Raw genomic sequence first — 9,755 nt, forward strand, 5'->3', positions numbered from 1 at the left:
TACAAAACCTTCATTGAGTGCTTCAATCAATATGGAGGCCGATTCCAGCAATCGGCCAAAATTATCCTCACCACATGGTCTGCTTGTGTTCAACATCGATCTACTGGGCAGCGGTTTTACGTCGGCTGATGAGTCAGGGAAAATCAACATTGGTCTTACCGGAGCCGACGTACAAAATTCAATGCGTTGGCTAGCCACAAAGCCGATACCTGCAGTCACCTGGCAGATTCGGCTCGGGGGGCATATAGTCAGATGAACATGCGCAGATAAACATGTGTAAACATGTGTGCAGTGAAACATTGGGAGCCGATTAGAAAAAATCGGCTAGTAAAAAAAAAAATTTACATGACATACAGCCGATGCGCAGCCATCGACTCTAGTGCAATTATACAAGGTTTACCGGATCTCCACCAAGTCCAGTTCAGCTGTGGGGCGCTCTGCTGCCTTGAGTCGATTCGGGTTCCTGAACCTTCTTGTCGAGGACTTTCAGCCCTTGGTGCTAGTTCTGCAGTATTGATAGAAGAGGTATATCGGCTTTCGAAGGAAGAAGGGTGATCGGCTTTGGTGCATCCTCTCTGACATTCTCGCCTCGAGTAAGGCTCGGGGGGCAGCAAGCCTGGTGGATGCTCTGTTCAGGAGCCGATTGGGGGACCATCGGCTGATCTTTCGTCGCAACCTTCTTCACAAAATGATGAGTGTTTGAAGAATACCATTAGGTTTGGTTGGAAGAATTCAAAGGCTTTCCTGAAGACTCTACATTGTCTACCAGATCTCAAAAAATCATCAGTTGAAGAATTGAAGGGTGAATTTTAAAGGACCGATGCATGGTTATCGGCTCATTACGCATTGGCTAAGGGGACAAATCGACAGGATCAGTATGAGAGGAAATCGGCTAAATTAAGCTCAAAGGAAATCGGCAAAATCAAATTGGGAGAAGTTCTTCATTGATAAACGAGATTTCTTACATAAAGAGCTGATTGCTCTCAAAAGGAAGTACTAGGGGGTACATTGCCCCATCTACTACTACTGGTCCTATACTAAAGGTCCTATCTACGGGCCGTCGCTGCCCTCGTCATCGCCATCGTCGCCACTGTCGGCGCTACTCCCGGCGGGCTCGTCGTCGCTGCTCCAATGGCCACCGACCGGGCCCTCATTGTCCTCGTCCTCCTCGACAGCGTCGTCGTCGTCGCTGTCGAAGTCGCTGAGGTTCCCCGGCCAGGGGCAGAACCGTTTGGCCGGCGGCTCGTCGGAGGAGGGGTCGTCCTCCTCCTCCTCCTCCTCTTCCTGCTCCTCCTCCTCCTCAGAAGAGGTGAAGTCGCAGGAGAAGCGATCGTCATCGCTCTCCTCCTCCGTTTCCCCGTCGGCGAGGAAGCGGAGGTTGCTTTCCCCATCGGTCAAGGACTTATCGTCCTCAGACCAGACGGAGAAGTCATGGCTGGACTCCTCCCCGGCTTCGATGGCGCGGCGGGTGTTCGCCGCGTGGACCTCCTCCTGGTTCGGCTCCGGCGTCGGCTCGCGGGAAGAGGAGGACTGGCTGGAAAGATCCGATGGAGCAGAGGAGGAAGAAGACATGGTGGCGCAGGAGGGCTTTTGGGAGTGCTAATGCGAAGGGGATGCGGAAATAAACTGTGCGGAGCGGTTAAATAAAAGGGGATATAGTGGAAATTCAATGCCACAGCAGTTTTCGAGGAAGTGGTGCCTAAGAAAAAAAAACTGCCAGGTCACGCGGAGAAGTTGAGAAGGCAAGGCATCATGATGAAGGATACTGCAACGGTTCTGCCACGACATGACCCAACGAAAGAAAGGGCAGAGTGATTTTGGAATTATCAATTCCAAAACCAGGGGGGCATGTGTTATCACCAGAATTTGACCGAGTCAGAGGTGGGCCGCGATCAAGATGGATTTTAAGAATATACATGGAAGAATTACGTGAATCGGCCTGTTGTGCAAAGTTTGGGCTAGTTTGCCCTTGTATCTGTAACATAGTAGATTACGTGTCGGTTAGTTAGAGTTTACCTCGTGCACGGTTGGGATTATTCCCACGTTAGAAAGTCCCCTGGACTATAAATATGTATCTAGGGTTTATGAAATAAACAACAACCAACGTTCAACCAACAAATCAATCTCGGCGCATCGCCAACTCCTTCGTCTCGAGGGTTTCTACCGGTAAGCATCATGCTGCCTAGATCGCATCTTGCGATCTAGGCAGCATAAGCTTTATGTTGTTCATGCGTTGCTCGTATCGAAGCCTTTTTGATGGCGAGCAACGTAGTTATCATAGATGTGTTAGGGTTAGCATAGTTCTTCGTATAACATGCTATCGTAGTGCAACCCTTGCATGTCTAGCCGCCCTTACACCTATCTTAGGTGTAGGGGCGGCACCCCGCTTGATCATTATTTAGTAGATCCGATCCGTTACGGTTGCTCCTTGTTCTTCAAGGATTAGTTTAATATCTGCAATAGTTAGGCCTTACAAAGGGTTGGAGGATCCAGCGGCGCGCAGGGTGTCGTTTGCTAGTCCTAGGCAGGATGTTCCGGGGATCAACCTCGTGTTGGTTTTTAGGCCCTACCTAGGATTGGCTTACGATCACCGTGCGTGGCCGCGAGGCCCAATCGTGAGTAGGATGATCCGATTATGCGGTGAAAACCCTAAATCGTCGTAGATCGCATTAGCTTTATCTTGATCAAGCAGGACCACCATATATTCGTGCACCTCGTACGAATCATGGGTGGATAGGCTCTTTGAGCCGATTCACAGGATAACCCGAGAGCCGATCGAGGCTCGTATTTAATGTTTACGTGTATGCCATGCAGGAAACTAAGCGAGGCATCTCCATCACCTTCCTGACCAGGTATAGGTCAGGTGGCACGCCCTTGCATCAGCATCGGACGTGTGTACCAGAGGCTTTGCGGGCCGTTGCTCGGAGGGACCAGGGCCAGCCGCAGCCCTAAGTTGTTCCCGGCTCTACTGTGTTGCCCGTCGCTGCCCACCGGTGGGTTTTGACCGCAACAGGTTCCCAACGGACGTGTGCTTTACCGTCACAAGCAGCAAAGCTTTTTCTGTCGCCGTTGTCGGGGAGATCAAGACACGCTACAAGGGGAGTCTCCACTTCCAATCTCTTTACTTTGTTTTTTTGTCTTGCTTTATTTTTATTTACTACTTTGTTTGCTGCACTAAAACAAAACACACAAAAATTAGTTGCTAGCTTTACTTTATTTACTATCTTGTTTGCAATCTCCATATTAAAAACACAAAAAAATTAGCTACTTGCATTTACTTTATCTAGTTTACTTTATTTACTATTGCTAAAATGGGTACTCCTGAAAATACTAAGTTGTGTGACTTCACAAACACAAATAATAATGATTTCTTATGCACACCTATTGCTCCACCTGCTACTGCAGCAGAATTCTTTGAGATTAAACCTGCTTTATAAAGAAAACATTCTTTGTCGCCATGAGTCCATCCCAGAAGTGAGAATCACTAGGTTTCCAAACCACTTGGGATAACGTCTTCGAGCCAACATACTTTCTCCGAAGAATAGTTTGCCATATCCCATCCTCGGTAAGAAGCTTAAAAAGCCATTTACCCAGCAGAGCTACCTCAAGGCCGTGAACTCCAAGTCCGCCTTGATCTTTGGGACTACAAACTATACTCAATTTCACCAATCGGTATTTCTTTTTCTACAATATTGAATGAACACATTAAGAAAATGTACTTTATGGTGAATATGTTGATATTAATTCAGTATTGTAATCTTTTTATATAAACTTAATCGAACTTAGAAAACATTACTTCTGAGTAATCTTTAGACAATATACATTTTGGGACGGAGGGAATATTACTAGTAGTTCTAATTTAAATTTATAATAAACCTTACCGGAAAATATGATCTATAGCCGCAATATATATTCTACTAGTTGAATGCCCGTGCGTTGCTACGGATAAAAAAAACATATGGGTCAAACAACTATCGTACTTTTAAAAGTGTGTCCTATATGACAACTGGTTTCATTTCTCTCTCACTTCTTTCCCCTAGAAAATTATATGTATCTCTTCTTGGAAAATAATTCTTAGGAGCTGATCCAAAAATAAACCTCCGTGGATCATATGGTGTTAAAGTTGAGATCTCCCATAGAATTATTTTTTTCCCTTAACTACCAACTCCTATGCGAAGACAAAGGTCATCATCGTTTCGCCGCCTCTCCACTTCCATCTTTGTAGTTTCAAAAATGTGTTATCGTTTAGGCACCTTTTTTTTGAGAAAATTCCACCGATCTATTAATAATCATCAACCATAATATAAATAGCCCAGGTACTTGGACACCTAGCGACGACTACAAACGCTAGCACGAGCCGAAGGCGCGCCGCTGTCCTCGCCCCTCCATCACTGGAGTCAGGCAAAGCTTGTCGTAGTAGAGCTTGTTGTAGTAGACAGACGAGAAGTCATCGTGCTAAGGCCCCAAAGGACCAACGCACCAGAGCAGTAATCCTCGCCGTTGATGATAACCGTAGATCGGAAGAGACTAACAAATAACCACACCATCAAACACGATAACCGACCGGATCCTAGAAGATCCGCCAGACACACAACTCCACGAGCCCTCCGCCAGCGCTAGACGCACCACCGGAACGGGGATAGGGCGGGAAGGACCTTATTCTGATTTCAGGACGTATCCGCCGCTTCACCATCCCGAACAAGACACTGCAAAATAAGCTAAAAAGGACAAAAACTCCCCGCCGTCGAGGAGCCGTGGTCCGCCATACCTCCAAGACCCCAAGGCCGCTGGAGGCGGAGCGAACCAACAGCATCGCCGGCGAGGAGTACGGAACCCTAAATTGTTCTGGAGCCGCCACCTCAATCGCCTCACCTAGGAACGTACCGATTCGGTGCTTAGGCACCTTTTCAAAACTACATCAAATCTATGAAATGGTTCTCACCTACCGCAAAGAGATTGAGCCAACTACAATGTTTGTCTCTCCTTATTCTTCAACGACAACGAAGATAACGCATTTCTGACAGCAAAAAACTAAAAAAAAATATGATGTACAGCTGAACAAATTAAATTAAAACAAAATCATAATTGCTACACCGTGACTTTGGATGTACAATTTTGAGTGTGGCGCCTCTCCAAGGAGGTCTTCTATGTATACAGAGATGGAGAAGCTTGGCACACACCCCCATCATTGCCATGACTCCCCCTTACTCCGCCACTCATCACCACCTGGGCAGCCAGCGGTTAGATCAAGCCAGTCCTCGCTGTTCTGTCATCATCCCTGAAGAAAGATGCAAAAAAAAATCTGGGGATTAAATTGAAAGAGAAGAGCAGAAGCGAAGATTTAGCACCTGCAAAGGATGGGATGGAGATATTTACAGAGGCATCATGGTCACGAGCCCAGCTACTATATAACCTATTGGCAGCTTCAAACTATTTTCCTTATAGATCATATTCATTCCTAGAAATAGGGGAAAAACATGAGATCAAGATGAACAATGTTATCAAATATATATCATTATGTTGTACACGAACAAATGTTGAACTGTAATTTTATTTATTCATCAAGAGTGAAAGAGAAGATAAGCAGAAAACTTAAAATACCAAATGAGAGGCTTGTCAGTTCTTCAATCATCAGAAAGCCACAACAACATTGCATCGTAACAGAAGTCAACTGAAAAGAAGACATGCATACGCATACACTAAATAGGAAGTAGTAGGGTGCCACTAAATAATATTCCATTTTATTGTTCTAATTTTAAGAAGCAGTGATGAGGAACACCTTCAATTCCAGTTCCTGCAAATGCAGTGACGAATGAGGAGATGACCAAATGACAAATCACAACTTCATAGTATTTAATTGTACCCAATGGAACAAAAATATGTAAGATATGCTACAAGATTAACTATTTTCAGACTTAATGTCACATGAAACAAGCAGAAATAGTATTGGGGTTGACATACAACACAATTTTTTGGCTCAATTATCATCATAATGGGGTCTTCTGAATAAAAGAACTCAGGTCAGGATAAAAAAAATTAGGACCGATCAGCTGGCTATTACATGTCATATATGCAGATGAATCACATGAGCTCCATATAGGGAAAGCATGCTTCACACCTCGATCCATTTATTGATTACAACTGAGAACGAGAGAAACATACTGAGAAAGATATGTGGTACCACATACGTTGCTGGAAGGAAGCGGCAAGAGAGGTGCAGCCCTGCTCACCCTTATGGTACTGCCGTGACCGACTCAACAGGATTGATGGCATGCTCCACTTATGTCCGCACTGTAGTAACAAAGTGCCTTCAACACAAAGAATTCAATACGTGACCATGTGTATAAAATATAAAGATTAAACATAATAACTACATCATAACATAGGGTGAAGGGCCAGGGAGCTTGCAAATGAGCCCAACTTTATAAACAGTCAAATAGTAAATTAAAATCTCTAAAATGAACTAAAATATATGGAATAATTTTCTACTTATGTGCAGGGAACAAACAAATAACTTGACACAGTGTAATGAGATGAAAACATAAGAACATCAAATCAATTTCTTAAATCACAACATGCAAATATCGTGAAAAAGTACGAAGTATGTCACCTTCGCAACAGACATAGAACCTTCACCAAACTGAGTCCAAAACTTTGTTGACATATTTGGCTGCAGAGAAAAATGTTATTTCATTCGGAGGAAAATCCACATAATTGAGAGTTAAGAAAGCCTTACAGCCGGTGCTTCCGCAATATTTTTCTAATGATTTTTTTGTAGACTGCATTCTTTCTGCTAAAGGTGAATAGCATTTCCATGTTTGTCATCAAATACCTTCACAGATTGAAGTAGTGCCACATTAAACAATGGAGGACCTGTGCAGATTGAGAGAATGATTGTTGAACGGATGATATCGGAATGTTACCTAGACTTCTATATGGCTTGGTTGAGTAATATACTTCTCAATCAAGAGTGTGTTTATGCCAAATGTGCTGCAGCTTCATATTGAGCACTCAGTACAGAATCCACTAAGCCATCTGAATACAAAGATCAAATATCAAAGATCAAAAGAAAAGCATGTATGTCAGAAGACTTGATTAGTGCAGCACAGTTTAATAAGCTATACTTAGCGTACTACAGAACCATACTAAAAATCGGCAGCATAATTTGTACCAAATCATGCATCTCACATATCAACAAAACTCTATAAAAACTTGAACATCTCACCGAATCGTGCAATGGGAAGCCAACCTTGGTGGAGCACCGCAGGACGGATGGACCTGTAGTGCTGGAGTACATACTGAACAACAGTAAACCTCCAACAACGCTGACCAGTCGACCACAGACCTGGAGAAACGAACCCGGCAGCAAACGGCCGAATCTGTGCGTGAGGACGAGCTGGGGTGGTAGGCCAGGCCGATAGGGGCGTGCGTATTATTTTCCGTAGTAGCCATGTCGGGGCGGCGCTCGAAGGAGATCCCGTGGAGGTCGAGGCCACGAGTGTGGCCGGACGTGGAGGCGTTCGGGGCTGTTCGAGAAAAACTGGGGAGATGCGGGAGGACGGACCAGCGGGAGGAGCGGGTGGTGGAGGGAGATCGCGTGCAGTACGGCGACGACGGCCAGCAGCCCGGTGCCCTCGCGGCCGAGCGTGGATCGGACCATGGAAAGGAGGAGTTGGCGACCATCGTCGTCGCCCAATGATGTTGCTGCTTCAGACAAGAGGAGGAGGAGGTCTGTGAAGGGGATCTCGTTCTCATCCATCCCATGGGCTGGATCTCGGAGGGAGGGTGAGACATTGCGGGGAAATACGAGGCGGGGTAGGTCGCCGACACAGGGTGGTGGAAGGCGCACGGACGATGGCGACGGCGCGGGCGGGGCGGAGTCGTGGGTAGGGAAATGAAGGAGGAATCACATCTGGGGATCACGTCATACCTTTTTTGAGAGAGATAGCTGAGTTAAAAAGGAATGTGGAGATTGTATCCTGATTTTGGTTTGGACGAGAGCGTGGAATTGCTATTAAATAGATCGGACGAACCGGAGCGTGTTAAATTAGATTGAACGGCTCAGATATCTCTAATGACGACCATCAAATTGCGTTGAGTGTCAAACGACCAACTCTCATTTAATAGTACTAGGAAAATTGCCCGTGCGTTGCAACGGAAAATATTTTGTGAAAATATTATCATCGCAGCAAAAGCGTGCTAGTAATAAAACATGAAATGATTATGTGTGTATTTACCTACTCACATTAGTCTGACTAATTTAGAACAGTTGGTGCTATACAGGTACAATAATTTGGAAACAAATCACAATGTTATTTTTTCTAGATAGAAAGCTAATTTTAATTTATCTCCAGGATAACAAACCAAGGTAAACTGAGTGAATATTAGAATAGTTATACACCGGTTTGGACGCCTACACAATGTTTGTTTTTTAAGGACCTGAACTAAATAAAAGCTCAAGTTGCCACCTCATAATATGTGTCTTACAAATTACAATACAACATCTAAAGTTCTGAACTACGACAGCCCACGGGTAATGGAATTCTGCGTCAAATTATTTGATAATATGATTGTCTGCAAATACTACAACACTAACTGAAGTTAGATAATTGAGAACACAACATGATTTATTGGCAACGTAGGGTAAATTAAGTGAAACAATTAGTACATACCGTGGATGATAGATTGGCTACTGCTGCACTTGTCAGACGGTGGTAGCTCGATGTAACTGAATTTCAGGTCCCGCATTGGACTTATGCCGGAGTCACTTGATCAGGAGCAGCTGCGTGTAAATTGGGTTCATAGATAATCCAAATTCAGACAAAATCTACAGCTCCTTTGGATTCTAATTATGTAAACTGTCCTGGTTTCGATTGAAGGCGTGTAAGTTGTCCTGGGAGGATCGGACAGTGCAAGAGTGCCACAACACCATATAGTGAGCTCCACGTATGATTCAGTTTCCCAAGTACTTGACTAACAAGTTTAAAGGATGCATCCAAATCCACTGAACTGAGCACTATCGATAAACTGGTTGATCTCGGAGAATTCACTAAACGGAAGGCGTAGGTAGGCTAGTTGCTTGTCCGCTCGCAAGATGAAAGAGAATCAGGGCCTTCCAGTCCTACGCGGCCTTGGAGTTTTTTTTTTCGGCTTCGTTGTGTTCGCTGGCCTGTTTTATCTATCCCGTCGTCATGAGCGTTGGTGTCGGTCCAATTTCCTCACCAAGATCAGTAGATCACCCAAGCCCAAATTTTCTTACCCAGATCGGCTCCCGAACACTGGCTCTCCGTCTAGAGTTCAGATACAAAGATCGACGGGTGCTTCCGTAATTGTGCAAGCAGGTCAAGGAAAACGGGGGAAATTCACTGGCGACTGCAAGGTTTGAGACGACGCGATCCAGGGGAGAAAATAAGAGGTGGACCAGTTTCTCCCGTGCTCTCTAACCTGGCCACGCCAAGCGCCGCTCGTCGCCGCCGCCAGCCTCGCGAGGTGGTCGGAATTTTTCAGTGTTTTGTAGGAATCAATCGCGCTTAGATTGGACAGGAGGGGGCATATATATGGGTGTTTTTTTACAGAGGGCGGGCAAGAAATCCCGATTCGATTCGATATGCATCGAGTTCGGTATGAATTGGCTCTCGCTCCTCCGCTGGACGGGAGGAAGCACAACACAGAAAGAGATGGACTGCGCATCGAATTAGCAAAATTGGAATTCTGGCCACGGCAGCGATGTGGAAGGGGATTCAGGCGGGGATGCC

This window comes from Lolium rigidum, chromosome 3 (assembly GCF_022539505.1).
Source record: "Lolium rigidum isolate FL_2022 chromosome 3, APGP_CSIRO_Lrig_0.1, whole genome shotgun sequence".
NCBI classification, from domain to species: domain Eukaryota; kingdom Viridiplantae; phylum Streptophyta; class Magnoliopsida; order Poales; family Poaceae; genus Lolium; species Lolium rigidum.